The sequence below is a fragment of the Lactuca virosa genome, chromosome 3, assembly GCF_052849685.1.
Source record: "Lactuca virosa cultivar CGN04683 chromosome 3, Lactuca_virosa_CGN04683_v6, whole genome shotgun sequence".
Classification (NCBI taxonomy): Eukaryota; Viridiplantae; Streptophyta; class Magnoliopsida; order Asterales; family Asteraceae; genus Lactuca; species Lactuca virosa.
In genome coordinates, this window is record NC_136428.1 from 128899418 (window position 1) to 128908383 (window position 8966).

An 8966-nucleotide genomic window follows, 5' to 3' on the forward strand; every position below is an offset into this window, starting at 1 on the left:
TATTTATAAATAAATAAATAAATAAAAGCTTAAATATATCCTATTATCCTCTCTTAATTTCGTCCACACCACCTCCCTCCTTCTCATTTCACTCTCATTTTCCAACTCCACACTCCATCACTCTCTCACTTCTCTCTCTCACTCTTCAATTCCCCCAACACCATTTTCTCTCTTCCCCTCTCTATAACCATGAAATTTTTCCAGAAAATGAAGCCAAAAACACACCTTAAACTTTAAATCTTCATCATCTAGGGTTGTTCTTCAAGGTAATCACGAAAATCCTTCAATCTTCCTTCAAAATCTCAAGTTTTCTTGCATATCTTCTTCTTCTACACCATTCTATGGATGGATTATTCACATGCATGTTCATAAACACGATTTTTATGATTATGGTGATATTATTTCACCCAAAAACCAACATGCATGTGATGATCTTCAAGCTTAGAGGCTTGATCATCAAAGTTTGTTGTTAAAAAGCATTCAAATAGGTTCATAAATGATTTATTCCCAAATAAATATGTAAGACTTCTTTTCTGATCAAATCCGATTTTTCACAGAATTACATCAACAAAATGAGATGTTCTACAAATTTTCAGAAAATAATTCATTTGTCTCGAATTATTATAATTATTGCAAGAAAATAGGACAATAATTCATATAAAATACTTTCTGAGGTCTATAAATCATAGGTAAATTCGTGGATGACCCCTAAAGTGAATGATGACTTCTCAGTAAGTTGCATCGATTTTTGTTACTCTTTGCTATGATTTTGAATTTTCTTTTTGTTTAATTCAAATAAATCATAAAACCACCTTAAGTAATTTGAAAAGTCTATATAATAATTTTCGCAGCTCCTACCTAATGTGGAGTACTCAGAAAAATATTTTCAGAATTTTTCATAATGCATTCCTATTTTTCCCCGATTTTTGTATTTATAATGGACTAATAAGGGAAAAATATTTTTACTCATCCAAAATTCATGAAAATTTACCAGAAGACCTTAAAATATTAAAGCACTAAATAAAAATTTTGATGATTTTTCTATTCAGTATACTATTTTTCTCCTATTTCCTAAGATTAAATACACTTAAATCCACATAATCAGATTTCAGTATATAAAAATCACCATTGGTATTTTTCCTGGATTATGTACACTGTAAATGGAGTTTACAAAAATTTTGGTAATTTACTTTAACTATTTGGTAATTATTCACCATTTAATGATTATTCAAGAGCATAAAACAAAGACAAATAGCAAAACTAATTTAAAAATATGTTTTATATTTTTCACAGCTTCTATATGTATTATAACAGTGCTAAACAAAGTTTGGGCAATTTTGGAAACTGTCTTCTATTTATTTCCATTTTTGTTAGAATAAATGCATAAAAATCTTAAAATCAGGATAAACTGTTTAGAAACCCTATTTTACATTTTTCCCAGCTTAAGTATGTTTAGTGGCAGTAATATAAAAATGTTTAGAATTTTTATTATCCGGATACTATTTTTCACGAATTTATATTGATATGAAGGCTTAAAATTTTGGAAAAATAGTTAATCACATCAAAAATTCAAGAGAAAATTTCTGGAAGACATCTACTGTATTTGGAACAAAAATGTAAAAATTGATGAATTTTAGAAACTGTTTGATAATATTTTTTGGATTTTTAGAAGTTTAAAACACCTTTAAATGGGTTGAAATACCCTCAATTAATATTATAAAAATCTGGAAATTAATATCCAAAATTGTCTTAATCACATGAGTTATAAATTTTCACCATTTCATAAAAATGTTTGTAACTTATCAATATTAAATTTTGACACAATATTAGCATAATTTTATTGTAGTGGTAAGTATATTAGCACTAAATTTTGACTAGAGACTTACTAGCATATACCATTATTGTAGGATTCGGTAGTGGTACAAGTGGAACTTAGATCAAGGCATCATTTGCATCATCTCAATGCATTGTGAGTATTCACCACTCCCCCTATTTTCGGTTTTTAAATGTTTTGGGGTGGAAAAGCATGTCCGAAAATCTATTTATTGTTCGTTGTATTTAAATTGATTTGTATCAAAATTGATTGCTATATTTTGCTATGTATGTTTATGAAACTTGAAACATGAGGCCTTATCGTCTTAAGTCCCTTCCTTTATACTTTAATCCAACCATTAACTCTTTGAGCCAATGGTCATTATGGATAGCGCTATTAGGAATTGACAACTTCTCACTCGCCCGATTGCTGGAGTGCATGATACCATATTAATCTATGCAACGATAAGCATAGATCTTGATAGGGCATCAGTCATAGGCTTGGTTGTGAACTCATTGTTTGCTCATACACATACAAAAATTGTTATTAATTATGGCAATAATCTGGTTATTTATTATAGCAATAAACTTTGTTTCTCATTATAGCAATGTTCTTGTATTTATGCAAAGTTTTATACCAAATCTTGATTTTGTAAATCTGTGAGTACTCACCAACTATTTTTATAGTTGACGCTCTTTTTACATGCTTTTTCAGGAATCATCGAGTAAGTGGCACTTAGGGACACATCACTTTTAGGAGCATTCGCATGTGTTGTATTTCAATTTACATTGTAATTTCTTTTAAAAGTTGTTCAAACTCATTGTAAATTTGTAATGATTTTTAATACTATGGTTGGTGTTGTCTTTTAACTTTTGCTATGAAACCCTTTATACCGCCACGTCTCGTGTTTCTGCTTTAGCGGGGTGTGACAGAAATGGTATCAGATCCGAAGGTTATAGAGAATACCGGTTTTCCTTTGGAGAACCACAACTATAGCCAAAAAATTTCAAAACGTTTTTAAAATACTGAACATACTACTGGTATAACTAATTCGAGTACACATTATTGGACTTTAATTAAGTATAGCCTGGCCAACTATGCTTAATTAAGGAAAATTAATGCGAGGCTGGAAACAGTTATAGTAGAATTATGTTCAAAACAATTTTCAGCTTAAACTTTTGAAAAACAAAATTTTTCGGTGTGCGTACGGGCATTGCATATTATAGGCATTCATCTAGATACACTTAGAAACTAAGTGCACTTTTATAACAATGCCTTTATTTAGAAATATTCTTGTCCCTTATCAAGTGCTAGGTTAACCACTTAGGTTATATCACTAGCCACTCTATGAGCAATGCACATAGTACTAAGAATGGGTATTCCTCGATAGCTATTGACTTTAGATGTAAGGTTAGTAGCTAGATATACACTAGTAATAATCTTAAGTCGAAACCTATATCAATTATTCCTTAATATCTCTTCATGGTCTTCGTATTAGAGTTACAACTAGGAAAAAGCGTTTCGATACCGACACGAATGATAATTGGAGCATCGTGTAAGGAGGTAGATGAGTCGCCACTAAGTAATCACTTGGATACCATTGGCGGGCATTCCGGATTCGACTCACAAGGAGACATGGAGGTTTAACCTATATGTGAGATCTTATTTCTACGCTACGATTTAGCTCTAGGTTGTTTCCACCTTGAGGTTAAAACTTAACATAGGATATCCCTTTGACCTCTATAAAAGGTTGTCAACTACATTGACACCATAAAATGTTTTTCAAACAATTTTTCTTGTCCTTTATTTTGGGAAAAAGACATCGGCACTCGCCTTATACTCGTTTTGTACTCGCCTTAGTATTTAGGTACGATCAACTACACTAACATACTTTCTCCTTACTTCTTAATCTTCCATCAAAAAAATTATTTCGCTTCATCGGTTTTATTTATCATCGATAAAATATTTTATAACCACTTCATTCAACTTAGTAGACATTTCCTAACAATGTAAGTCATATTCTCGCTAAAAATCTTTTGACAACTTGCTTTAACTTAACACTTTTCTTCAAAACTCAATTTAACCAATATTTGTTTTTACCTTGCTATTTTAATTTCATTTCAAATCCATTTCAATGGATAGATGTGCTTTTAAGGGCATGTAAACCATTTTAATCCTTGCTTACCATTTTGACACGTTTTCGAAAAAACTTAGAAACATTCTCTTTTATAAAAGTGTTTAAACTCTATGTTATAAAACTTAAACATATGACATTGAAGTTCTTATTATGTGAAAAAGTTTCATCAAATCTTCAAAACACTTTTGTTTTGACACTTTTAACAGCTTTCTCATTTAGACATTGTAATTTACTTTAATGTGTTTTCTCGAAACCCAACATGATATTTATGCAAATTTCTACTTCAAACATGTTTATAAGACATCTCTAATGCTTGTATTTCAAAACATACCTTATTTGTGTACTTTGCTTCAATATGGTTTTATAATCTATAAATTTTTTAAAATTTATAGCATTTGAAAACTTAGTGTTCGCTTTTAAATTTCCAGTGATACACTCTCAACAATGAATAATTATTCTTCTAAATATATTGATTCTTTACCTTATCCATTTTAATCATTGTTGGACTTCAGTCTAAAAAGTCAAAATTGTCAAATTTTCAATTGCCATTTGTAGGGCTTCTTTTTTTCACAAATGGAATTTAACTTAATAGATAACTTATGAATTTTTAGCAATCCTTAGAAAACACTTTAAAACTCCCACATGTCTACGTAACCATCAACATACATCAAATATTGAAGTTTGAAATATATCTCAACCTGGTTTTAAATCTACCTATATGTATTGTTCTTAAAATTTTAACAATAACAATCATTGCCGCCGCTACCTTCCTTTTTCTTTCCCCCAAACTTTATTTCTCGCTCTCCTTCTGATTTTAGATCTCGCACGCCATAATATTAACATAATACATTGTCTAACTTTGTTTCTGTCTATTTTGCTTCTCCTGGTGTAACATACACGTTTTGAAATCGTGTTTTAAGTAAATAATATTATGAAATATTATATGATTTTGATTATTGAGTTCTAACGGATAGTTTTTACTAGAAATAAAGTAAAACTATGTTTAGAATCACTCGGAAAATATTGGAAGTCTTATGAGATTCCAATTAAAAGATAAATATCGAAATTTAACGAAAATATAAAATTTGAAATAAGTAAAATTTTATTAATGAAATTTGTAGATAATTTCGTTAGAAAAATTTAGGCGAAAACCTCATCGAAATCTGAGTTATAAAAAAGAAGTTATGACCAATAGAAGATCCGCGACAAAACCGGCACGGCGCCGAATGACGTAAAAAGTGAGTGTTTGATAAACTACTTTTTAGCCTTAGTGATCTAAATGAAAGTCGTAGTATTTGTTAAACCGAGAATTTTCATAAAAAGAACGCCCAAATCTGACTTCGTATGAGGAAGTTGTGATTTTTCTAAGTTTCAGCTTAGCAGTAGACAGCTAAAAACTCGAATTTTAGATCGATTGATTTTTAGCCGACACAACCTTAAACGAGAATCGAAGGTCTCGTCAATAGTAGTACAACGGTAAAAAGACAGACGAAAACGGACGTCGGATGAAGAAGTTATGAATTTTTAACGGAGTTTCCTGTCCCGGTCTGTTAAAAATAATAATATTAAAAATAAAGTCAAAATTATCCGATGAAGTCCAAACGAAAGTTGTAGAATATATTCCCGCCTACGCATGCATATAAAGAACGTCAAAAACGGAGCCCGTATGCGAAAGTTATGGATTTTAGAAGATTTGGGCTCATTTTCCGAGGAATCTCGCAAGGAAAAGGTCATCGGATCCTCGCATGCATACCCCGTGCCCGACACGCGTGTCGCTTGCTGATTTGACCGAAGAAGTGGTCCAATGGCCTTCTGACGCGCCTCGCTTCTGACTTCGCCCCATGTCCGAAGCGCTGGACCAATCCGGTTCTGACGCGTGCCATCCGAGCCTCGCAGATGACTCCTCCGGATCCGAGCCTCGCTCCAGCTGCCGCGTGTCCTTCTTCCTTCGGCCGAAGTTTCGGACCTCGCTACTGTAAATAGTAGCTGCGAACCCTCCCGGCTAATGTTAGGAAATTTACACATTTTCACCCCTAAATCCATATTTCCACTATTTCAACTTCCCCCGAAGCCCCGGGATTATTTCCAACGCCCGAAACATGTCCCGAAGTTCCCGAGAAGCCCGAAAAATTTATCTTTTCGGTTTTGAAGCTGTACCTTCGCAGAGCCTGGTTTTCAACGAAGGAAGTTATAATTAGAGCCGAAGTGCTGCCCAAATTACTATTTTAACCCCCGGTTATTTCACGGTGAGTTTAATATATAGGAACAATTATATGTTATGTATTATATGTGCTATGTGCTTTTCAGTGTTATTATTCTGGGTTATTTTCCCGTGATATTTTTATTCGCTATTTTTAATATCAAAGTAATACCTTTGACCATGTGATCAGTGAAAGGACTTAGATTCACATTGGTACTGGTATGTAGTCTCTGGCCATGTAAAACATGTCTCCTTAAGAGAATGACTTCTATTCTATGGTATTGGCAGAAGGTTAGACAGGGCTATAAGCCTGAAATCTACCAAAATGTTAATCCGAAGTTGTATGTCTTCTGTACCATTTGGGCCAAAGCTTTATTGATGTATATATCAAGTATGGAAATTGTTATGTCTCATTGATTGTATATCTTTGAATCAAATCAATGATTGATTTGGAAAGTTTGTCACATGATTCACATATGCCTTTGTTGTTCCTTGTTCCTCTTTGCTTCTGCCATATTGAAGTATATATATGGCATAACGTTGTATTGTATCTATTATTGAACTCACTAAGCGTCACCGCTTACCCTCTCAATGTTTAACAAATTGCAGGAGATAAGCATCCAGTATAGTTATATACTGATAGAAGGTTTTTGAATAGTTTGAAACTATGGTATTGATAGAAGATTTTCGAATAGTTTGAAACTATTGTATTTTTCACTCCCATATGTATAAAACTATAGAATCCTGGGAAGTTATGTAATATATAACACTTTGAAATAGTCGGTTTGTATCCAGTAGTTTGTAATCACTTTATCAATATAAAATATTGTTTTTATGAATATGCATGTAGCATGTTTTGGAATTTGGAGTAACAATTGTCAAGTATGAAAGTGTGGGTCTTTCAATCATGGTATTCGAGCAGTAGTTTAAGTGAACTAAATTCCACGAATTGGCATTTAGACTTAAACTATTGGAAGTTCAATATATGAACGAATTCATTGTAAGTATATGGATACAAACCATAGGAAATATTTAAGTAAAAGTATTAGGTGAGGATAAACCCTAATATATTCTAAAATACAATGTTACTCCATATTGCAGAGCAATGGCTGAACAGGTTAGTAGCCATACCCCTGAGGTTGGTGGAGGTCCTCAACCTGAGGAAGTGAATACTCCAGTATCTCCTCGTGAGGAGCGACTCTTGGGTAAACTTACCGGTGTTATTCGACAGACTCTCGAAGAACACAAAAATAATGGTGATAAAGGAAAAGAGAGAGCCACTGGAGAATCTTCAAAAGGAGAGGTGAAGCGTCCCTCGTTCAAAGATTTCAAGAGTAGTGGTGCTACAGAGTTTTCCGGTGTTCTTAATCCCATTGTTGTTCTTACCTGGATCCAGAACACAGAGAAAGTGTTTTGTATTTCTCATGTGGATAATGAAGACAAGGCTAATTATGCTTCTTCAATGCTCATCGGAGAAGCCTTGGTCTGGTGGGAAGCAACATATGAAGCTATCAACGGGTTTGACCAGGAGAATTTAGCCTGGGAAATGTTCAAAACTCGTTTGCTAGAGAAGTATTGTCCTCTAGACATGAGGAGGAGATTGGAGAAGGAATTCCTCGAACTTAAACATGGAGGAATGATTGTGAATGAGTATGAAACTCAGTTTAATCAAAGTGCAAGGTTTGCTACAAAGTATATTCCAACTGAAGACGAGAAAATTCGGTTATTCATGGAGGGACTACGGCATGAAATCCACGATTTCGTTGCCAATTGGGAAGTTCTGTCATTCGATAGCCGTTGAGTATGCTCGAAGACGCGAGCATGACTTAGAACTACGTGGTGCCACTTTTACTGTTCCGAAGCATCCACGTACTGAAAGAACTGTTCCTGTTCCTTCTTTTCTACCAACTCAATCCGTTCGGACTGAGCCTGGTAATCAAGTGCAAACTCAAAATGCCTCTCATGGACGCGGTAGATCACAATCTTTTTCTATTCAATCGCCTTCATGTCGTGTTTGTGGAAGGAATCATCCGGGCCAATGCAAAATAGACAAGGAATCCATTGTCTGTTATGATGTGGAGAAAATGGTCATATAAAGCCAACTTGCCCAAGAAAGGATGTTACTTGCTATGCATGTGGTATTACTGGCCACAAGAAGCATTTTTTCCCTACACTACTAGTCAGATGACGGGAAGTCAAGCTTCTGTTCAACAACCGGTGAGAAGTCAAGCTCCTGTTCAACAATCAAAGGGTACTCCAACTAAAAAGGAGGAGGCACGCGAGGACCCGAATGTTGTGACGGGTACATATCTTGTTAACTCTAGACCTGCTCACATCTTATTTGATTCTGGTGCCTCAGATTCTTTTGTGTCTTATGAATTTGCGCATTCCTTTCAAATTGCTTGCTATGTACTCGCGCAACCATTTCACGTAGATACTGCGGGAAGTATATCATTACTTGTTGATAAAGTCTATAGGGATTGTGTTATAGAAATTGAAGGCTATAATTTTCTTGATAATCTGATTCCTATCTCCTTGCCTAACTTTGACATTATTCTCGGCATGGATTGGTTGTCAAAGAACCACGCAGAACTCTTGTGATATGAAAAGATAGTACGTATTCCCATTGAAGGGGAGAATCATATCTATGTCTACGGTGAACAAAGAATCTTAAAAATAATCTCTTTCCTCAAAGCTCGTAAATTCATATCGAAGGGGTGTTCTATCTATCTGGCCTACACAGTCGATATCTCAAAGGAGGAGAAGAAAACGGTGAATGATGTTCCCATTGCTAACGAATATCCAGATGTTTTTCC